Source organism: Pipra filicauda, unplaced genomic scaffold, assembly GCF_003945595.2.
Source record: "Pipra filicauda isolate LSUMZ 115617 unplaced genomic scaffold, ASM394559v2 scaffold67_size6003252_pilon, whole genome shotgun sequence".
Classification (NCBI taxonomy): Eukaryota; Metazoa; Chordata; class Aves; order Passeriformes; family Pipridae; genus Pipra; species Pipra filicauda.
Genome location: NW_024104842.1, coordinates 3,494,713 through 3,518,963, shown reverse-complemented (window position 1 = coordinate 3,518,963; position 24,251 = coordinate 3,494,713). Strand labels below are relative to the sequence as shown.

Genomic DNA, 24,251 nt, shown 5'->3' with positions numbered 1-24,251 from the left:
TGAATAAATGTATGTTCCTTTTAATAAGCTTATTAAATATGTAGTATATTTTACAGTTATTCTAATATGCAATTTTTTCTTATTTATTAATATGAATAAAAATATATTTGTGATTATATTTTTTGAATAGGAAAATCTTGCTTATGTATATATAGAAGAGGAATTTCCTGGATCAGGGGTTTTATTAATATGAAATTTGGCTTTACTAAAATGGAATTATAAATAAAATATTGATTACAATGGAAATATGGAGACAATTGAAGCTTTGGGTTATTAGGAGGACAGGACATTATTCTTTTAGAGTCATCCTTTCAGTTATGTTGTTGGGTTTTAGTGATCTAAATTGTAAGCAAGATGTTTTTGTATGAATGTTTCATACCCAGACACAGATCTTCCAGATTTCCATACCACCCAGACCCTGAGTTGTCTGAGTGGGAAGTCACCTGTCTCCTTGATAGTACTTCTTATACATCCAGGTTCCCTCTGAGCTGTTAAAAACCTGCGACTCACCTATAGCAGGCAGACAGCTGTTGTCTTCCCCCTGCAACTCCGCTTATGTTTCCTCCAAAGTTCATCAAGCCTGATCGTGTTCCTCTTTTTGTCAGATGGCTCTTGCTTGCTCCAGTTGTATACCCTCAGTTGTACAGCTGAGGTTCCTATTCCCATCAAAGCAGAAAACGTATTAAGTACATCAAATGGGCACTTACTCCTTAAAAATTACTTCCAGATTTTGTTTAATTACTTTTGTGGTTTCACATCTATTATATGTGCTGTAAATGTTGTTGTTCTTGCAATTGCTGACAATTCTGCTTTTTTTTGCTCTGAAGCAATGTAACAAAGTTAAACAATGACAGGGTACTCCGATTCAGTGACCGCATTAATTCAACTTCTAAACATGTCTGTCAAGTGGCAAAATATTATTTACATATTTAGAGACAAGCACAAGAGAGATAAAGTGTCTTGTCATATTATTTGAAGCAGGAAACAAACAAACTCCTGTAATTTTTTTTTGTTTTCTTGGTTTTTAAGCTCAGCTGTCCCCCTTTGTCCTGAAAATTATACCTCTTTTAAAGCAAATGTCTGTCTGGCACAGGCACTTTATGTTTGTTTAACACCCTTGCCAGGTAGAATTACAGAGATAAGATTTTTTCTCCATTTGTAGTATCTCCAAAGTAGACTTCTTCTCCAAACAAGAAAATGAACTTGGAGGAAATGTTGTCTCAGAGTTTAATTAAAAATGTGCATTTTCCCCTCTCCTCCCTGCACCACTATGTTAAAGGATTAGATAAAATCTGGGGTTGGACTTGATGATCTCAGAGGTCTTTTCCAACCCAGTTGTTTCTATGATTCTATGAAAAATATGGAAGAGCATTATGCACGCTTCAGAGTGAGTCTGGTTGAAAGTTGAGAATAAAAGCCAACATGGTTCTCAATACTTAGCTCATGAGTATTATAATTTTCTTAAAATGTCTCCTTTTTATTGCAATCAGTGGAAACATCAGTGCAATTCTGTGCAGTGATATTACAGGCCTGTACATACCTCTGATGATCATGGGTGAACATCCTTTCCCTGTAACTCAGGCAATGCTTCACTGGAATATCAAAAGCAGGGGCAGATATTCCTGACATGAGGTATATACACGGTACCCACAGGCGCTGGACAGTTTGCAATCTACTTAAACTGCTTCTCTAGTTAATGGAGGAGAGAACAGACTCTGAAAATGTGATGTTATCAGAGGAATCGAATGCTTTCTTTCTCTAGCATTCTCTCAATACTGCCAAGATGTCTTCCTCTTCCACTGGAAGTAGATGGAGGTAGCAGGAGATGTCATGCTCTTGTCTGTCTCCATTTAGATAGCCTCTGAAACTGCGACAGGACTCGTGTTCACTTCCTTTTCATAATAACCTATCAGTTAGTCCCAAGTTAGAGCTGAGGAACATGGAGAAGCTTCAACAGCTAGCCAGGGATAATTCACTGTGCCTCAACTGTGTCATGAGTTTGCCAGAATTAACTAAATCACAATCCGAAATTATGTCCCAGTTTCCTTGGAGGAAGAAGACAGACAGCTGAAGAGTACAGGTTTGATCATTGTGTTCGCAACTTATGTGGGTTTTACAAAATATAAGGACTAGAAAACAGGATAGGATCAGTGCTGCTGTCATGAACAGTTTCGCTATGCAAATTGTCTTAGCAATACTGTTTGGTAATATACGATACTGAGAATGTTTAGGATAGATAAGTCCCTTATCTTCAGAATATATTCTGAATACTGTGTTTTAGGATGAAGTTCAATGACTGCACCAAAAACTACCTGAACACTGTTCACTTAGGACTTTTGAATGAAGCAGAGTTTAGGGATTTGAATACCAGGGCTGGATAGGGATTTTTCGTCTAAGGGACATCTCTAACATGGAATGGGCAAGTCATTTAGCTTGGATGTTTTTACTTACTTCTCTGACAGAATTATGAAATGAGCATCCCAACGTCAGTGAAAATTTAGGATTTTATAAAATAATTTGTGTAATTGAATTTTAAAAATTTAGAGTTTTTTGAATATATTTGCTGTTATTAAATTAATATAATAGCCAATACGAATTTGATAGCATGAAAATATTTTTTCGCAAAAGGAACTGTACCTTCAACTAGTTGAAAAACATCTGTTTTGATTATATACTTTATTGCTTTGTTATATTGTGTGTTAAAATACTACCTTACACGCACGAATATAGTTGGTAATCACTCCGTTTGGCAATTTAGCAGAGATATATTGTTATCTTCCTCACTGTTGTTCTTCATAACCCTGTGGTAGCAAAACTGGATACAATATTGAGGCATGTTTATAAAATCACATAATGGAGTAAGGAAAATTTCTTGCATTCAAGTATCTTTTTCTTCAAGTCAGTTATTGCGACACCAAAACGTTATTAATTTCAGATATTCACAGTTTGTAAGTTGTCTCCTCAGAAAGCTAATACTAGTGTTAGCACAAAGCCCTTCTGACCTCATTACTTAGGCTACACTGAAAAATCCAGTTCTCAGCTCTCCTTTCTCTCCCTCCCGGAGGCCTCAGAGCATGTAAAAAGAACACTTTTATGGGTATTTTTTGGCTCAGTTGATCCAGCAATATATTATTAGCTTAGTGTAACTCAAAATTTTATGAAGCTTCACAGAGTAGCTGAAATGAACATAAGTTTTATGTTCCATACCCAACAGATCATGCAAGTTTCTGTCATTATCAGTTAGGATATGCTTGATCAAGTTCTGACAGTTGACAAATGATGGGGTATTTTTAATTCACTGTGTGATACATGTGAAAGTCAATAGATTATTAAGGGGACTGGTTTACAGCTTTAAAATACAAAGTGATTATTGTTACCAAAGCTAGACACGGTTAAATAGTAGGGAAAAAAAAGGTAGAAATTCAGAAGGATATTAAAAAACAAGTCACATGAGGCAGGAAAACATCCTTAGTGTGCTCACTTCTCACACCTGGCAGGTATGGTGCCTTCAAAGCCAAGTTTTGCATTTTATCCATTTTGAATAACACTGTACAACCTAAAGGCAATGAGATATGTTTTAAATAAACATGCTCATTATATTTCTTCTTATTTTCTTTTTTTTTTCTTTTTCCTAGAACTTCCATCCTCAAAAGAGGCAGAATATTATCACTGGTGCATAAGAGGAAGAACCTTAAACCTAGTAAGTGAGCTTAGAATAGATTTTTCAAGAGGGAAATTTATGCAAATAAAATAGGTCATGATGTAATTATTTTGCTTATCACAAATCAGTGCATTTATTTTTACTTCATTAAAATGTTTCTGATTCTTTGATTGTTTCTTTTCAAGTGATAGCTAGACAAGGAATAAGCTAATCCAGCCCAAGCCAGGCAAATTGCAAGCTTTAGGAAACTACACTTCTGTACATCCAGCCTGGTAGATCCTGTCAAGACAGAATGGTTCATTCTTATTTGTTTGGTTGTTCAAGAAAATTTAATAGTTCACTTTTTAAATAGAAATTGGGAAAGGGACACATAGGGAATATTAGGTCATAAACTGCTATTTGCATGCTAAGATCTTAATTATAGGTACATGCAAATTTCAAAAGTGATGTTAATTTCAATTATATGCTCCACTCGGTCCACTTAAGACCCCATTACTTCGTTCACTCATTTGTAACCATCATGAGGATAAAATTAGATTGTCCTTTATTGAAGAAACAGCTTTACTGTCCTAGTTTCCTACAAGGCAATGCACACATGCTGGAGGAGACCCACTGCCTTTTTTGTCATGGAGAGTGTAACAGTAGCAGCACTTCGTTCTGTGTCGAAAGTGGAAGTACTCAACTGTGCAACATGAATTACTGCTTAAAAAGTGGTCTTCTATTTTTTTTTTACACTAAAGCACAGGCTTCCACTAGGTGTGTGTACACTAAGGTGTGACTTTCTCATAGTACAGGAACTGTACAAGACAGAATGTTATTTACTGAGTACAAATTTTTCCTTGCTGCCAGTTTTTATATGCCTATTGCTAGTAAAATATAGAAAAAAAAAAGAAAAGTAACTCCCTCTTTTTAATTTCCCTGAGGTTTAAATGCATAATAATGTAATATGAAGGAATATATTTAGATTAGTTTGATTGAAGGTAGAATTATTATTTTTTTTCAGTCTAGAGCTGGGTTTATACTAAACTGCAGCATAAATGACCTTCCCAAATGTATTACATATCTGAAGGACTGAAAACAAAATTAATTGTGTCTTGAATATCTGACTACTTGCATGGCAGTGGAAAACATGCCTAAGGCAAGTTTATTGTGAAAAAGGAAACCTTTATGCCCTTCAGACAAGGTACTCTCCACCACATGCATTTACGTGAAGTAAAGCATCCCATGAGGCTTAGGAAACATCCAAGGTAATAATCTTAGTTGTCCTGGCCAATATATTATTTCTGAGTAAAACAGGAACAAGTAGTTGAGATCTCTTAATGAATAATATGACCTCCTTTGTTTGCCTACATAATGAATTGGCAACCCTTATTTAACTTTGTGAGGTACATGGCAATAATACAGTAAGCCAAATGTAAAAAAGAATGTAATGTTTTTTAAGATTTACATTTCCTGAGCATTTTAATCAAGACTGCAAAGTAAAACAAAAACTAATTTAAAAAAAATAATTCATAACTTCAGTGTTATTTTTCCACACTAATATTTTAACAAATATAATTTTGGCATAATAAACTATGGGTTTAAGATGATCACATTTACAGTTTTACACATAAAAGATAATCTTATCTCCCAGATAAGCAGTTAAATAGATAGCTTTCTTATTAATAGCATAATGATACACTCAAATGATGGGTAATTTCTATTATCTTTATAAATAGATAAGAAGTGTATAGATGTGAAAGAAGCATTGATGTGAAAAATGTTAAAATAGCAAATCTTATTAGAAGGTAGAATTTAGGAATAACTTGTCAAGAGGGTAATGACCTCCATTAAATTTTATGTGCAATTATAATTGGCGTTTTTAATAAAGGAATGCTATTGCAAATTGCATATTTGATATAATATTACAGGGCATCCTATTTCCTCTGGCTTGCATTTATATTAAATAAAAATCTTTGAGATAATCAAGGAAAATTCATAATTTAGAGTTTTGAGAATATACTCAGATGTTGGGTTTAAAATAGTTTTCAATACAAATAAGAAGAAAGTGCGAAAATTATCTGAAAGTGATCCTTTTCTTCTTTTGACCAAAAAGATGTTGATATTCAGCATCTTTTGTAGATGTGGTGTATGTTGTTAGATATAGTCAAGATTGTAGCATCTTCAAGGTGTAGTCAAATAGAATCTTTTATTATTAAGACATCTAATGTCAGTCAAGAAAATTCACTGTGTGCAAAACTGTCTAAATAAATCCCTGAGAAAGTCCTAAAATGACCCAGTTTTCGTCTTTTGTGCACATAACTGTAAGGAAAGTATAATGCCTCACATTATCACTCTGGTCTTGTACTAATTTCTAATCCAAACTAATATTAAAATAGGGACTTCAAAGTAGTTGTGCAAATATAATCAAGATGTGTGTTGGGGAGGAGGAGGGGCTGCCTGTGGAATCCTCCAAAACACCACTCATTATAAGTTTTTTAATTGTATGATTTATAAATAATATTATTTATATTATCATTTAGTTTTGTTAAAATTAACCTAGATAGACTTAATGATACTGGAATAGTGCAGATTTCAAATCTGTGAAAATTTTACAAAGAGAAAAGTCATCCTCAACCATCTCTCATTGTTTAATGTTTCTCCTTTGCTTACATAAAAAAAGTGTAGAAGGGTTGCAGTTGTAAACATAGTAGTAGAAGGGCTGACTTAAACTGGTACAAGAAAAAGCAACAACAAACAGGTAATATTGGCTTGGGGTGACATAGCTAAAAATAAGCTATAATAGTTTTAGGAAAGTACCTAATAGAAATTCTAAGCGAAAATAAGTGGTGTCTGCAGCATTTGCAAATAAGCAGCTGCTACTATTCACAGTCTACCCCAATTACCTTCTGTTAATCTGGCACATCTTTAAAATGAAACACTGTGCATAATTTTTCATGGTTCAAATACTGCAGACTTTTCTTCAGGCACACCAAGAAAAGCCACTATCACAAGTGACCTGTGTAATTGAATGTGAGTTATTTTAGAAACAGATTTTCACAGAGGGAAGGATAGCTGTGGCCATGGGGAATCCTCAGCATTTACTTTTTAAATTCTGAGTTGATACATAAATGTGAAAAGAGATAAACTGATATTGTTGTAAAATAAAAGGTTATTCTTTAATGGAAAGTTTATCATTTGCATATTGTCATATGTATGTAGATATGTTTGTAGACACACTTGGGATTTACTTTAACCTAAGGACTAGATTCTGATGTAGTTTTGAAGATGAAATGTTTTATGGATGAAGAGCAGAGTGCTGCTCCATCAAAGCACATTCCAGCAGACCACTCTGGGGAAGGGCTGCTGTAACTACTTCACAGACAGGTGAAATTTGGACATTGAAGACCAAAAGCAATCCATAAATCCTAAATCTTACCTAGCTTTGAAGCAACCTAAATTGATCTTGTATCCACATTTTGGACTGCAATTTTTAATTCACCTAAATTGAAGGTCCTTTAAATCCTCAAGGCTAATGCTTATTTTCTCATAAAACACACTTGTGATCCAGTATGACATTGAGAGCTACCTAGCTCTAGAGCAACCTTTTGCATGAGATAAAAATCATGAAAGTCAGTCGTAACAAGGATGTCACTTATACCAGGTGATCTTGCAGCTGAATATTCAGTTCGTTTACCTTTTTTCTTAAACAATAATTTTATTTGATTCCTTTACAGAAATAAATAATCACATTTTTCAAAACACTGACAAAGGGATTAGGTTACATTAGCAATCCAGAGGTCTAAACTGTAAAAATCAGTAGAAATCAGTGTTTCTGGAGGCAAGCAGTGCTTGCAGTGTTCAGAGAAACTTTTCTCATGTTTTGTGCAAACTCTGTACACTAAACTACTGAGCAATACCCTTTAAGTTAATGTGTGTTGTGCTGTTACACTTCAGGAAATTACTTCCTCTCCTGTATCACCCCTCTGGTAGCTTAGTGCATTACTATTAGTGCATTGAAATATGACATAGAATATGAAGTTTAAAATAAAAGCTATCTTACAGCACCATGACATACCTATGATGATACATTCATGATCAAGTTCCCATATGGGAATAACTGAGGAATGGAACCTTTTGGAAGGTACTCTTATCTGCTATCACTACAGCCAGTCTGACATTGTTTGGTATTTGTCTTTGTCAATGAAACTACCACTTTCTACTAGTTTAGTAGGCTTATCTCTAGACTTTTTAGAGCTTAGAGCAATATAAACTACTATGACAATTCTGACTGCCCAATAAAATCCTGACAGATGCAAGTGTAACTTGAAACTCTTGGAAAGTGATTTAGAAAAAACATTTCAAGCTGAGAAAAGGCCAAAAATTGGAAGATGGAAATGCAAGTCAAGGATTCTCTTATTATCTCATGTTCATCACCAGACTTAAGTTATAAATTAAAAAATTGTTGGTAGAGGGGAGAGTCTGTTTATACCAGTATAGGAACATAATTGCACCTCTGTTTATGTGAAAATAATCTGATTTCCAAATGGATAAACTATAAGACCACTAGCTAAGTATTTTCTTATGACAATATAATTTGGTTATCTCTTAGAACACTGTAATAATGATAATACTACCCTTCTAAAACAAATATAATTAATTCAAAATAAATAAGCCTTTCTTTCACACAGATAAAAAACCCTTAACTCTTGGCCTTTTCCATGGTGTCTTCAATAGACCTGAAGTAGCTTTTAAACTATGATTATTTCATGTCACTGGAGTGTAGACTTTTATTACAAGACTATAATTAAAAAATATTGGTTCTACCAAAATAGTGCATAATTTTTTTTTTTGTATGCCACCTCATTTAATTTAAATTCCTTAAGAGAGAAGGATATATCCCTAAAACATAACATGGAAATCACAAGCTGTAAGTTCTCTTCTAAAAAAAGGCCTTTGAGATAGCGTGGTAAAGGACAAGTCACTGACAACTATGTAGTACCAAAATATTGATGTGCTCCATGAAGAGTTCGGGTGAAGTTTTTAGATTTTTCCCTTTCTGTTCTTTCCAATTACATGCTTAGAAATCTGTTGCAGAATACTCTATTTTTTTCCCATTTGCAAAGAAACTATGCTAGCAGGATATACACAATATCTAGTTAGGACTAATGAGCCTGTAGGGTAAGCATCAATATGCTCGCCGACCCCCATGTGAGACCTTATGGCTTTGTTTACTCAGACTGATCTTTGAAGCTGCTGAGCTGTTGTTTTGCAGCTCTTTCAGTTCATTCAGGATTTCATACCTTTCTCTATCAGTATTTTTCTTTAAATTTCAGGCAGCTATACCTATCTCAACAGCCTAACATCTGCTTGCAATATTACCTTTCTTTCCATTTGTGGCTATTTTCTGTGCACTTTGTCAAAGTTCTACTGCTTAACTAAGTAATTTTCTCAGCCGAGGCTACACAGCTGGACTTTATCCAAGAGTGTGGATCAGGCAGTGGATCCTCTTGGAGAAGAGTTATAATTAAACTTGTAGATAAACAGTAGTTTGGAGGGTGTAGAAATAGAAATACTGCTAAAAATAAAAAGCAAAGTAATGCTTTATAATAAATTTAATAAAATCATTATATGAGCTCCAGTCAATGCTGAGCTGTGATTGAGCACAGGACAAAAAAAATATTTATGAGACCCTTCAGATTCTTTATTTAACACTAAAATAGGTAGAGGATAGAGGCCATATAAAGAACTTCAGGTACTTAATTCTGTTAAAATTATAATTTTAACTACCATAGAGGAGAAAGACAGAGAAACTCTTGTGCTGCTTGAGAATTTATGAAGAAAGAACAGAAAAAGTTCACCATAGGGAAAAACCACAAGATCCACCTTTTCTTGTCGTTTCACAGTCTTCAGATTTGAAGACACTCATCTTGGAACTTAGGCTTATGCTAAGTCAAGCTAAACCACTGTTTGTTTTTTTTCTACTGGGATTTTATTTTCTGTTCATCTAGTATTTTGCAAAAACATATCTTGGTTTTGTAGCTTTGCTTTTTATAATCCTGACCAGTATATATTTAAATTGTTCACCCATCACAGTCAAATGCTATCTTTATGAATCACCTCAATGATGATCACTTATTTTGTAGGCGAGAAGAAATTGGTTACTTTTTCGAGATAGACTTTTCATTAAAAATTTATTCTCTGAAAATCTGGATCATTGTCAACACTTCATAGAATATATTCCAAAATTTATAGATTCCACAGACAATGCATTAAATTTCCTTGCAATCAAATTGAAAAAAAATCATTTTAGAGATGCTAACTTTATAATAGTACACTAGTCTTTTCTACTTTATATGGAAGATCCTTAGGTTTAAGAGTAAGCCTATTTGTATAGCTGGTTTTAGTGAAGATTTTATAATTTTGTTATATTTATGTGAAAAAGACGTGCCAGATATTATACTGAAGTTGTATTGAAAACAATCTCAGGTTTAGATAGGGCAGAGATGAGTACAGAGAGCTGATTAATTAACATTATGATACAAAACTACAAAAATTCATTTATAATATTGCTCTTTATATTCCAATAAAATCTAAAAGGTTCACATTAAGATCAGCTAGGTTTCGTACAGAGAATAGTAGTCAAGTGTTTGTTAAATAAGCTTTCAGTCCAAACAGAATAGAAAGTCTGGGAGGGAAAAGATTATTTAAATCTCTTTTCTCATAATTATCTCTAGGATTATTGCTAAATTATATTTTGGGTATGATAAAAGTCAATTTGATAAAGCTAAAGCATCATATTAATATTAGTGATTTCTCACATCATATCCTTGGGCTGGTCTTTAACAACTACTCCTCTGTTTTGTCTGCAGCTCCTAAGCTGTGGTCCGAGATCTGGTTTGTAGTCCTTAAAAAATTTCATGTTAACGAACCACTCAGGATAGAAAGGAGATATTAAACTATACCTTACAATATTATCTGCCTTCAAAGTCTGACATAGTTGTCATTAGATCTACTGATAGACTCCACTATCAAGTCAGTGTCTATAAAAATAGTAAAAGAATTGTAGTGCAAGTTTCTGTACTCTTAGTACTGTCCCAGTTTTTCAAGAATCACTTCAACGAATAATTTAGTGGTTTAGTTTTCATCCTTCTTCTGCCCTATCTATTCACTAAGGCTACTCATAAGGAAGAGATTTACTTATGCTTGCTCATAGCCTTTAGGAGCTTAAATTGAGATCATCATCTCCTTTCATCTAAACTTCTGACCAACTATTAGAAAATTTATTTCTTTAGCAGGATGGGATAGAATTGATGACTTCTATCCCTGGCACTGAAGGATGGTATTGAACAATCCTTCACTCTGAATTAGACTTCAGCTATTCATGTCTTGTTTCACGTTAAATGTGCTATGTGCAAAGAAACACCAAATTTCAGAAAATGTAGTTTTTCAATCTGTAATATTTTACATAGAGTCCACTTTAAAATGTCTAAGAAATATATACATAAACAAAAAACCGAAACAAAACCAAACAACCACAGCCAGGAAGTAAAAAGTGGAAATTAATGTTTCCCTTATGAATGAAGTACGAATTTGTAGGCCCTTATCCAGGGTCTGTGGATAAAATATTTTTTTATTCTGCTCAGTTTGTTCTGAAACTGGTGCAGAGATATCGAGAAAATGATCATATTCTCAGGGCTGCACATACAGCAAAGTTGAGGTTTCCTCCCCTGCCCCCTTTCCCTGAAAGAAAAAAAAAACCAACAAGTAAATTCAAAACATTTTTATCTGTTTTTAATAGGGGCAATGCTTAGAAAAGTTTTCACAACTTAATTGAAAGAAGATGCTGACTTATACAGACTTATACAGAAACATATATATATATTTCTTCTTAAACATTGTTGTAAACCTATAGACTTGAATGAAACTGCTCACATAAACCCATGTTTAATGCTTTGATGAATGAGGAACATAATACTATTTTTATTTATGGTGTGCTTTAAAGTTGAGCTTAAGTTTAGAAATACAGAAGATAAAAGAGTGCGAAAATAAAAAATCTTTTTCTGTAGTCACTATAGAAGTAGGAAATAATGTAGGAAATAGGTTATTGCTATTGTGTTTTCTCAAACTATTACATAATATATTTTAATTTATTGTTTGAATCCAAGCTTATGTCTCCTGATGTCTTGAGTGAAGTATTTAAACAGAAGTAACATTAGATCTAAGGTTACAAATGTTTTACTTGAAGATACCAAAAAGTTCTGCTGCATCAACAACCCCAATGCAGTGCTACAGGCTTGGGGAAAAGTGTCTGGAAAGCTACCCATCAGAAAAGGACCTGGGAGTGTTGGTCAACAGCTGGCTGAACATGAGCCAGCAGGCAGTGATAGTTCCCCTGTACTCGGCACTGGTGAGGCCACACCTCCAGTGCTGTGTCCAGTTTTGGGCCTCTCACTACAAGAAAGACATAGAGGTGCTGGAGTGTGCCCAGAGAAGAGCAAGGGTCTGGAGCTCAAATCCTATGAGGAGTGGATGAGGGAGCTGGGGGCATTTAGTCTGGAGAAAAGAAGATTCAAGGGACAACTTACCACTCTAAAACTACCTGAAGGGAGGTTGTAGACGGGTGGGGGTTGGTCTCTTCTCCCAGGTAATAAGTAATAGGACAGGAGTAAATGGCCTCAAGTTGCTCCAGGGAAGGAGTTTAGGCTGGATATTATGAAAAAAATTGTTCATTTATTTATTTATTCACTGAAAAGGTTGCCAAGCACTGGAATAGTATCCCCAGGGAAGTGTAGGAATCACCATGCCTGACAATGTTCAGAAAACCTGTAGATATGTTTCTTGGGGACATTGTTTAATGGTGGACTTGTCAGTGCTGGGTTAACAGTTGGACTCAATGATCTTAGAGGTCTTGAGGTCTTTTCCAACCTTAATGATTCTATGATTCTGTCTTTTTCAAATATCATTGTCATGTCTGACTGTGACATCTTCCAGTGCCCTGGTGAAAATTAGTATGTTCATTAGTGTTAGGTAATAGCTTCGAACTTGAAATCCAATTAAAGCTTTTTCATATACCCTTGTTCTGAATGGAAAAACCCACAAACCATTCATAAGAGGTTGTGAATCTGGACATAATCATATTGAGTAGGGGATTTTTGCATTATGATCTGCTTGATTTTTTACAGAAGCCTACATCTCTGAGTCAGATTTTGCTATGGATGCTTTTTGTTTGGATACTTTTTTTTGAGCTAGATGAGCAAATCCCATTTTGTCTGTTCCCTTCATAGTTTTCTGAGTGTTAGTGCTATATGCAGGAATTTGTATGTATTGTAGCAACTCTTAAAATAAGTGTTGTCTCTTTGGCTATCCTAAAAGATCCATGAATTTTAAAATATGAGCCATAAAATAAGTATATATATACACACACAGGTGCATGAAATTGCACTTGCATGTTTTTCATACCTGCATTCTGTGATATTAACCAGTTGTTTTTGTTTATGTTCTGCCATAAAACCACTGAAATGAGAGACATGCAAAATACAGTTTTAAAATGAAAAAGAATAATGCTTTCAGCTATATGTGGGTTTAGACCTAGAGACCCATCAATAACTTGCAATAGAATGAAATTATGCACACATCTGTGTACACAATATTTATTTGAAACAATTTCTAGATGAAACAAAATGGATAGATCTTGTCAATCCAGTCTTCAATAAAGCATTTCTTGTAGTAATGACTCACTGAATGCAATCAAAGTGTCTGCTGATAGAAAATTAGTAAAGATAGAAGTTAGAGCAAGTAATATGGATAAAGTTTTGAGCAAATGAAAGGGCGAGACAACACTCTGGACTTTTATCTTGCATTGAAGAGAAGTTAACCAATGGAATGTCTAAAGATTTGATAGTTGATCAATATTTTCATGGAGAGTGACACAAAAGGTAGAAGGGAGCTCTTAATGTTTTGTCATAGCACAGGTTTGAGGATCTTCCTTGATAAGGAACAGGATTAAAATGTTATATGAGGAGAAATGAATGATTTGAAGAGTTGGATTAATGTGTATGAGAACACAGTAGTATAGAGTGCACCCTCGTGTATCTAGGGACTTAAAGGAAGAATTTCTGAGTTAAGTAGGTTTTCAACATATACAAATAAAGAAAGAAAATAAAAATGTGTATGTTAAGCATAACCTAGCTATCCCACCATTTTTAGTTATGAAAAAAATAACTTCAGACAAAGTACTCCTAGAACAAATGGACAAATGATCAATGTTCTTTATAACCTTGTCTTTAATATAAATTTTTATTTTATTTGATGTGAAGGTCTGAACCAGTTTGTTGGCAGCAGATGTGGAAATATAAAGATCTAGTTACACCTACGGTACAAGTTGGTATCAGGGTTGTCTGAAAACATGCCTTCTGTCTATTCTTTTTTTTCTCCTTATTATTCAACAGTAACCTCATGTCGCAAATATGTTTTCTTTCTCAGCTGAGGTTAGAGGACTCCTATCAGTGTCTGACACCTTCATTCCCAATTCTCAGTCCAATACTGTCTAAAAGTCATTCTGAGTCGTCATGTCAAGAATATTCTGACAAAGGCTCAAATGAGTGAAAGTTACAGGGAGACTGGGAGACAGATTTACAATTGAAGCAAATGGGTTTTGTGGATCTTTGGTACAAGTACATTCCAAGTGACCTAGGAACTTGGTGATGGAAGCAATGAGGAGAACAGTGAGTGGATAGGCACAGCTCTTAGGCAGCAACAATTTAGATCAAAGAGAAGACTTTTGTGTGCATGGTAAAGAAAGAGACTCATAAGCTAAAATACAGCAGTGCAGGTGTGCTGCTTCCAGCAGCACAAGCAGTGTGATGCTGCACTAAATAGGCCAATGAGAACTGAAGGATCTCAGGTGGTATAGTCACTTTTTATAAGATTACAAAAAATAAATACAACATTGTGATGTCAGCTTCTATGGCCTTGTTACGTTTTCAAACTATCACTTCCATGCTTTCTTGTATGGAGAAACTTTCCTATAAATATCCACACTACTATTTACCTGACAATAATTAGGCTGCTGATGTCTTGAAAGCACTGGCTGACATAATGTATATTAATAGTGTATTTTTGTTTCCTTAGACTTCCCAGTTTTCCTTTACACTTTGTCTTGCCTTGTCATATAAAAATAATAATAAAATGACTTCTAGCCAGCTACTTTTGCTCTGTATTAGTCTAGTGCTTCCCAAAATATGGTTTAGATCCATGACTTCACAATTTAAGTTTGTTCATTGGGGTAAAAAGCATTCATAAACATGCAGGTTTATATTTTTTTGGAGGTTCTTCTGGATTTAGTCTTCATTTTAATTTTTTTCATCTTTACTACTGAATATTGCAAACTACAGAATGTAAATTGAATGTTCTTCCATAAATTCTTTTGCAGTTTTCTAGAAAAAGCGTGGTTATTAGAAGTACTATGTTAGATGGAGGGCATAAAATGCGCACTCTCTTACAATATTTTGTAACTTCTCCCTTTTCTCATTTTTCAATAGGAATAAAAATACATGCCTCTGTTTTACCTAAGGAAGACTACAGTCTGTAATTATCAGTTTCAACACCTGCAGAATTTTTTTTAAGAATTCTTAATTTTCTAAAATCTAATCTTATTTTAATGATTTAAGTCACATGTAGAGGGCAAGAAACTTGTATTTAAAAACTCCTAGTGTATATTTAATGCTGTAAATCTTGGCATCTCAATAGCTTCCATTGATCTTGTACTCTCCTATATGTATGGTCTCTGACAAATACGTAATGTATTTAGTCTCTTTATTTAAAATTAACATTTTATAACTTCTATTATTTTCTTTCCCCTGTAAATACCCAGAAAAACTTAATTTTATTTTCTTCTTGACAGGATGTGTCTCAGCTTTTTTTTTCTCATTCCTTTAGATGTGAAGTCTTAGAATGAAATTGGATCCTTTGCAAAGGACTGCACTTGAGCAATGCAAATGCATGTGCCTCATCTAAGATTTGAAACAAATGATTTAAATAGGTTTTTAGAGGAGTCATAATTACTATTCAAGCTTTCTGCACATAAATGAGTATGATTTAGCTGCATATATTTACTTAGAATGTAATTACTTGCCAATCTATTACCACTCAGCTTTGCTGAGTCTATTTTTAGAATTAAATCATTATGTGTGCTTTTCCTCTCACCGCATGGATCCAAGGCTCTCCATGCTACTGAACTTCCAAAGACAACACTTTCGTATGAGGCCTCTGAAGTAAGAGAATTTGCCTGCAAGACAGGATTTAGAAAAGTGTAGTGATTTTATATATAACTTGTCTTTTGAGAAACACTGTTTTGATTGTTGAAAGCCATATCACTGGATTAAATAGTGTCTCTAAGAGAAGCTTCCTTAGAAATCAGTATGCCGGAATGATGAAGCAGACAGAACCTTATATTGGCTCTAAGTAGATGAGATCCTTGGTTATGAGATGGGCCATCCTTGCCCTCACCTCAGGCTTTTTTTGTACTCATGGCATAACCCATTAGCATTCATAATTTCTAAAACCAACATAACTTCCTAATTCTTTTGTATTTCATTTGAGCTAATGAAATTTTTCAAAAGATTTCATGTTTTCATCTTCACTGCCCTTTTTCTTAAGCTATGCTGTTTACGTGTTCTGTTTTGGACCTCCTGAGCCTGCTCTTCCTTCCCATGGCTGGGAGCAGCACCGTACAGAGACAGATGCCATTTCTGAACTTCTGCTGCTGCTCACTATACAGTAGTCTAATTACTCTGTTACCTATTTTCGTGTGGTTTTAATAACCTCACTTCCTTTACCAGCTAGCTAGGAAAAATGTCTACAGTTCCTTGGAGTTTTTCTTTCTGTTTCCTGTGTTCATATGTGTTCCTTGTCTGCATCTGATTAATTCAGGCACAAAGAACAGTGTAAATACCTCGGTAAAGTGGCCTTAAATCACCTTTACCCCATCAGGAAACTTTGAATAAAAGGCCTCAACTGTAACAGTCTTTCTCTACTAACTGTTATTTCAGCATTGAAGATAACTTCTTCTATTGACGCTGCATCTCCACAGTGGACAACTAGCCTGGTGCAGTAATTCAGTGTCACTGCACTTGCGTAAAGCAATTCCCCCACCCCTGCCCCATATTTCCAGACCTTAGCGAAAATATACATGAAAAATTAAGTGCTCTCAGTCCTTAGCCAGATTAAAAAAAAAAAAAAAAAAAAAAAAAAAAAAAAAAAGTGTTAGCTATGGACAGCAAATTATTTTACCATTGCTAGGTAGGACTATTACAGAAAAAGAACTTTCCACTCTAAATACAGCCAAAGGGCTTCTTTGATCCATAAATATACAGCCTAAGCTCATTTAACACAGCAAATAGCCCAGACTGATTTCTGATCAGTCAGGAGACCAACATACTCAGAATTGGTTTCTGAGGTTTCAGGGGTGATGGAAAAAGTCACCAAGATGGAGATAGCAGGCCATACTTTCCTGGGTATGGAGGAAGGAGAACAGAGTTCTAAAGTGCCTTACCATGAGGAAGGTTTCTGTTTGCTTTTGTGAAGCAATCAGTATATTTCTCCGTGAGAATACAATTTTCCTCACTATAAACACATCCATTTGCCATTCTCCACGAGTGAGGACATCTTAGGTGTGAACATTCCTACTCCTCTACTGTATCACATATGAAAGTTTTACCACAGTCCTGTCTGCACACTGATTCGTCATCTTCCTTCCCATAGATTTTCTAATTATCCATACCCAATCCTCCCATATGATTTCAATGATGTTCTGTTTCTTTCTTGTATTTTTATTCCATCAAACTGGGAAATCACTTTTTCTTCTCATTTTTTTTCCCAGATACAGCAACTATATTAAATAAAACATTACTTTCAGAAATTTAACAGAAGGGAAACCCTACATCTTGTCTAATTTTTCTATTCTGCTCTGAAAAAGACATAAATTATTACTTGTTAAAGCTTTCATTTGGGCAGCTGCCTAAATATGACTGGCTAAAGCATACTTGTTTAATTTTACTGCAATATACTATTCAGGATGTGCCCCAAACTGTTGTTAGCATTTGCCTTGAGAAGTAAAACTCCAAATGTCTGAAAACTGCTGATAACCTCTAGCCAAATGAATAAATCTATGTTTATGAATTTTCTCTGCATACGAATTGCTAAAGGAGGGCACAGCAATTCCAGTTGCTGTCTGCTATAAATGAATAAAGTTAGCGAGTGAATTATTCCCAGTCCAGTAGGATATCCTGGAAAAATCTTCATTAACTAACACTTTTTCCCAAGAGAATAACTTAATCTCTGTTTGTAGTCTAGCATAATCAAAATGGATTCTGGTAATTCCTGACTAGGCATGCACCCAAAACCATTTATTTTTCAGTATTTCAAAAATATAGTGTGGGAAATGCATATGCAAAGTGACTACATACCCCTTTGAGATTAAAATGACATTTCAGTATTACATTTTGATGTCAAGTGAAATTTGACATAGGAAGTGTTATCGCTGATGAAGAAAAAATAACAGATTGGAGAAGAGGGTAGAACAGTTTAGAATTGTGAATTCAAAGTCCATTGGTCTCCCAAGGTGAGATTTCTTTTTAATAACTGCTGATTTAGATAGCTAAATTAATGTGTATTACTTTTACTCAGTTTTCCTCTGGTACGGATACTTTGATTTTATAACTTTTTTTCCCCTTTGATGAAGTGTCGATGTATGACAATATTCTCTTGATTATAAGGATGACTGAATGTACGTCAGCAAGAAACAGTGCTTTATGGGGAGGAAGATATAATAATATATGAATGCGTCTTAGATGGATTTAAAGAGGAGGGAGACTTATTTTCTGAAACTGTGAAAAGGTTTGTGTTTTGTTTTTTAACAAGGTCTGATCACCAGAAAACCCAGCTGCCAGCCATTCCAATGCCAGTGGTTGTTTCTGTCTGGCAAGGCTGTGCCTTCTACTTTTTTTTTTTGGCTATAAATAATGTGCGTGTGTGGAATATGCTCTAATAACATTATGCTGAAGACCCAAATATATCATACTGGAAGATTAGAAAAGCCATTCAATGGGCATTTTTATCAGTGCAATCTCCTTAGGAGACCAAAAAAAACAGTCAGGGTTGCTTGGTTCTCATTTGCTTTGGTCCTTTACTTTTCCTTCCTTGTTACTATTCATAAGCCTCCAGGAGGAGTTCCCTGGCTGCCTGCTGGCTCTGAAACTCCCTGTAATAAGAGATCAGGGAATTCCTCACTGTTCACACAGTGAGCTACTGTAGTTGGGCTCAGTGCTACTGTCTCTTTCTGAGCTGGAGGTGCTCAAATTGCTCTCTGCCTGACACTCCTGGAGAAAAGAATAGCTGTCAAAATGAAGAAATAGGGGAAGCTGCATTACATTTGGCCAAATGTCAACAGCTGCTTTTTGCTGTTTTGAAATATGTTTTTGTTTTAGGACATAAATAGCATCTTTTGAATAAATTGTGAATTGTGTGTGCAAAAGCTGCTTTTGATTTAAATAAATATTTCCCATTTCTGAAACAGAATGCAGAGTAATCTTTAGCTCTGTCTCTGAGTGTTTACAGGTCCTATTTTTATTCTCCATTATAATGGTTTTCATAGAGATGCTAATATAATGCCACTTTACAAACAATGTCAGAAAAATATTTCTTTTTAATTGGAATTCTTTGTGAGTTTTACATATACATTTGTTTTTTCTGTATTTGGCACATGACATGAAAACAAATACTCTAAAATATTCCAGACAAGGAAAGTTTATATCTGCTATATTTACACATTTTAAGAGAAGACGATGCATTGTGTTCTACAACTGCCTTCTTTTCTTTTATATCCTCTTACCTCAAAATTTAATCTGCCTTCTTTTTCTAAATACTGCAAAGAAACTATGTCCTGTGAAACTGTCACTAAGAAAAATTACCTGAGGGCATTCTGTCTTTCTGCTTAAGTTTTATTTTGTCATTTATTTCTATTAACAATCATTAAGCAATTTAATAATTATAAGCCTCATTAGCATTTTAATGAGACTAGTGGCCATTGCTAAGTGTAATTAAATTAGTTTTATTGTATAATATTTTGAAGCTGTGATTAAATTAAATTTTAGTGTGCTTTGAAGACCAAACCTATAGAGATCACTCTTCAGTAATGGTCTTGTTAACTTGTGAGGAGTCTGTAAAATAGACATACCCAGGAAAAAAAGGCAAAATATTCTCTACTGAGGTTAATCATAAAAATAGAGAAATCAAATGCTCCTGCTGCCACCAGCTCCAAGATTACCAATATACTCTTGATAATAGTAGATAATAGTAGCCTGTTAAATAACATTCATTGTGAGTACTTTTGTGTAATCTATTTTTATGTTTTTTGAAATAGCATCTGGATGCTGTGGTGAATTGTTCTTTCAGTCAGGGAGAGAATCCTATAGTTCTTGCTCAGACAAAACTCCCATCGAGTTCAAATAGAATTTCACCACATTAAGAACAGCAGGGTGTGTAAAAGCTAAGTATTATTGGTGTTTGTTATAGTTATTATTATTATAGTTTTAAGAAATTGGGTAGCAAGGAAAGACAGTGAGAAGAGGAAAAGAGATACTACAGTCAGGATCAGTTAAGTTCCCTTGATCTATCTGTTAAAATCCTAAGACACACAAACAGAAGATTAGGCACATCTCGTTCCATGCCAACCTCTGTGAAATCCTTCGCAGAGTGCAGTCTGCTAGAACAGGTTAAGCACTGTGTAAACACTAGATGGTACCTTGTTCTCATCCATTTATCAAGTAACAACTGCTGTCTGTCTTCCACTAGCTAGCTCTCAGCTTCCCTTGTCATCATGGTTGTATCTAAATGTGCTGCCCCATTTAGCTGGACTTCAATAAGCATAAAGTTCATTAAAAAGTAAGTTTGTACTTGCCTATTAAGGTTTGAGATAAGTGTATTCATGGCTGCATAACTTTTTTCCTTTCTGAAACAATTCTGTCCAAGAGTTGGCAAAGTTGAATGGACTGTCTGTGTTAAGATTGGATTTTTTTTCCTTTTAATTAAGATGCTTTGCAGTGGGAGAAAATATATAGTTTCCCTATTAAAACAGACAACTGTGTCTTGTTAAGCTTCAGGCCTGAATATTTAGGAGCAGTGACTTAATTTTGGAAAAGTTTCCCCATGCTAATGCCCTGGAGGTTTGCAATTTCATAAAAATTTCCAGATTTGTTCCAGTTTAGAAAAGATCTTTGCATACCTATGTACAATACCACTTTGTTTCAGTTTGATTATTGCTGAAATTGGTGTGTCAAGGGTGTGTTTCAGTTCTTCTTAGCTTCAGCACAGTAGCTATTGTGTGCCATGTTTCTAGGGTGTGTGGGCTTAGTAAGACAAGAAGTTTCTTCCAGCAATATTATGTTTTAAGCCCAGAGAGTAGGAGAGAGAACAGAAACAGGAAGCAGTGGAGAAGTAGGTGGGATTGGGTAAAGAAAACATGAAGCAAAGAACCCAGAGTCAAGCAGAAATAGATATGAGGCAGGGTCCACAGACTGAATTTGTGAGAAATAGTCTGTAACTCAAAGATCTTGTGCAGGAACCAAATCCAGGGTCCCCAGTAGTTTCATAATTTCTGTTATAATTGTGTTCCCTCTACCAGTAGTGATTAGTTCATGTTAAAAAAAAAAAGTCCTTTGCAGTGTTAATATGTTACTTCAGCAGCTGGCAGGCATTGAAATCTAGAGATTCCAGTCTTCTTCATAATCAGGAAGGGTTAAGTATTGTCAAACGGTTACATTTCTAAGGTATTTTCTTATTTTTCTGATTCAGTAATGAGCCTTTTATTTATTTCTATGTGATTTTACCATTGCAAAGCCAAAGATTCAGGTAGCCCACATGCATATGTTAGTTGAGGTCAAGGCAGCATTTAGGGTAGTGCAGATAGAGGAATCCTGAACAAAGTTGTTGTCAAATCAAATAATTGCAAACTGTAGAAAACTGTATCAGGAAAGTGCCCAAAGAAAAACTGTATGATCAATTGTAATATTAGAAAATTGCTGCCATTTTCAACCTGAATTTGCTTTCCTAAATCATGTGTATTACATATTTGTTTGTATTTTAACTTATCTGTATTTTAAAGAAGAACTATTTAGCACTGTAAATCCATTTATATTATGACAGCTAACACTGTATAGACCACACAGGAGTTCTGCCAATAAGGGAAATATCTGACTAAATCGCAGATCAACCCTATTAACAGCTACATTATAAGTTGTGAGAAAGCATTCATCTTGGATACATGGGCTCTGGTTATATGAAGATAATTAGCTGGATAGTCGCACATATTAAGAAGGTTTCATCTGGGCCTGGAAGAAACATTTCTGTGGTGTACACTTGTAAGACTGATTGTCTTCCTGTGTCTCTTCTGTTAATGTGCCATGAAGCTAGTCAGGGCTAGTGCATTTAGGAGACAAGTGCTTCAGCATTCAGCTCACATGTTAAGGATAAAACATAGCACTATATTTTTAGCTACATCGTAACTTCTGATGAGCTGCAAGTCATCAAAATTAGGGCTACTGCAGTGAGTCTTATTATTGCTAGACTGTTCCAGCAGTATTTTTATAATAAAGTAATAGTTCATAGTACATAAAACCACTAAGTGCCCTTGGTACCTGTGAGAAGAATATAGGAGAAGCAAAGATTTTTCATTGAGAGGAAAAGTCTGGATCATTTGTTCCTCATCTCTGACACTGTAAGCTTACACCAAGAAAGGTATTCCCTTTACTTTAGAGATGTCTCCACAAGTCATGCATCAGCACTGAGTGTGGATGGGATTCCTCCCACTGCAAAGCCCAAGCATTCCCTGTAGAAAGTTGGGTTTTTTTTCTTTTTCTGTTAGTTACAGACAGAAGAGGGTTTAGGAATTTTGCTCCTGCGAAGTTCATTTATTGTATTCAGGTACCTGAAGAGGAAACTGTCACAGCTCCTGTTTGCTATTGTTTGCTCTTAGACCTTGTTTTAACTGATACTGCTGGTACTGTGCAATGAAGTTTTTGAAATACCCTCAAAAGCATAACAAGATCGTTGAGTTTTCTGATGAACTGCTTTACAGAGATTGTATTTATGCATTTTACAGAATAGTGATTTGAATACTATACATAAAGCACATATTTACTTGTAGGAATTGTATGGTTTTGCTGTAATTATTAGAACCTATTTACTGTTTTCCATTATGTTAATTTTTCCAAATTAAGCAATATGAAGCAATTTTCTACCATACTGTATGTCAGAAGCCTTAGGGATATTATCTTCTACTTTTACTGCAAGTCTAGAGACCTCTGTGAATAAAAGTTATAATTCACTTCATTGTAAGTTTTTCTTCAGATTGTAATCAATGAACCTTATACTATGGAATAATAATGAGATGACAAAGGAGGAAATAACCCTTTTGAGGTAGGAAAAGGGTGATAGTAAAATGCACAGTGAGCATTCAATTGACTTCTTAAACAATAATACTTTTGCCCTTTCTTTTGAAGACTGGCTACTTTCAGATAATCATAAGCTGTTTGCAGCTATGACCACTTTAAAAAAGAAAAATTTTAATGATGGGTCATTATTGTAATTGCTTCAGTATTTCCTGCACTAGTTAAGATATCTTATTTCTGGCCATATACTACTTTATTGGCTTTTGATGTACTGTATCATCTGTTCAATTTGTGGAAAATTATCAAAGGAGAATAATTGAATGTTAGGAATGGAAGCATGAAAAGATTTCTGACAATTATTTCTAAATTCAGCTGCTGTCAAGTTGTCCTGATTTTATTTCTTCTAATCTTACTTCAGAAATACAAATTCTCATTTCATATTTAATTCTGCAAATCTATTTTGGGATAATTCCTGCTACTTACCATTCCTGTTTTATAGATTTGTATTTTATTGTCATATTTTGTATTATTTAATCCATTCTCAAATCTTCCAGTTTATTCTATTTGACTTTTTCTTCACTTCATTTTCTATCTCTGCTTTTATTTCTGTTTCTTCTTCTCTTTTCTTCCTAGATTTCTTCTCTTTTCTTCCTAGATTTCTTCTCTTCTTTACCCTCTTTGCTGTTTTATTTTTCTGCTTCTCATTATTCTCTTTTGTTGTGTTTTTCCCTTCCATTTTTGTGTACATTTCCTATTTTCTCTCATTTGGTACCTCATATAAGAAGGAGTGAAGGTCACAGACATAATTATGAGATTTATAGGTGGTTTTTCATTTAATTTCTGTGTGACCCTAAGTACTTGGCAAAGGAAGGAAATAGAAACATTCAAAGAGGTGTGTATGTGTGTTATGTTTGTGTGTTTCTAAATGAATGTATAAACACATGCACCGGTATTTGCATATTGCTTTTGAAAAGGGAAAAAACTAACTCAACTTCTTCGAGTAGTCAGAGAATAAGCAATAAATTTATTGGTAAATCTGTGGATGTACGAGTCTGTCATTTCCCACCAGTTATTATTAAAGAAGAAAGATAATGAAAATATTTGTGCATTCTGAGCCCTTCCTATCAGGAAGTGTAAATCTTAGAGTTTGCTGACACATCAGG

General features: G+C 34.6%; 1 protein-coding gene across 6 annotated transcripts in view; it reads left to right on the top strand.

Moving 5' to 3' along the window:
* The window catches only part of TENM3 (teneurin transmembrane protein 3), a 1,265,035-nt gene that overhangs the window by 232,145 nt on the left and 1,008,639 nt on the right, over positions 1–24,251 (top strand). For all 6 annotated transcript variants that reach the window (XM_039388717.1, XM_039388716.1, XM_039388715.1 and 3 more), the window contains exon 3: positions 3,636–3,700. The gene's annotated coding sequence lies outside the window, so the exon portion shown is untranslated. The remainder of the gene's footprint in view (positions 1–3,635; positions 3,701–24,251) is intronic.